This window comes from Orycteropus afer, unplaced genomic scaffold (genome assembly GCF_000298275.1).
Source record: "Orycteropus afer afer isolate SDZICR_OR568_19922 unplaced genomic scaffold, OryAfe1.0 scaffold00314, whole genome shotgun sequence".
NCBI classification, from domain to species: Eukaryota; Metazoa; Chordata; class Mammalia; order Tubulidentata; family Orycteropodidae; genus Orycteropus; species Orycteropus afer.
In genome coordinates, this window is record NW_006921901.1 from 943,805 (window position 1) to 944,257 (window position 453).

Below are 453 nucleotides of genomic sequence, written 5' to 3' on the forward strand. Positions count from 1 at the left end.
ACTTACCTCTTCCCTGTGTCCATCCCTACATGGACTCCTGCCCCCTGAGCTGTCTCCCTGTGCATAAGCAGCCCTTCTTTCTCTTATGATTGTTCTCTCCAAGGAGAGTATCTGCTTGAGGTAAATGTTTAACTCCTATGACTGTCTTTTGTTTGGCTGGAATCCACAGGTTTAGGTTCAATTCCAGATCTGAAGGGCAGCTAAGGGCCACAGTCTCAGTGGTTCCACCAGGCTCTATTGGACCAGCAAACCTGGTACCCCTGCCCCTTTTTTTTCTCCAAATGATTTTGAGTTTTGTTCCACATTGCTCTCCCTCTCTATCAAGGATCTCCTACATAGATCACCTTCCAAGTGGATGACAGTGGTAGCCAGGCACCATCTAGTTCTTCTGGTCTCATAGTCGTATAGACTGCAGATCGGATGGTGTACCAGTCGCTAGGACTAATTGTTTCC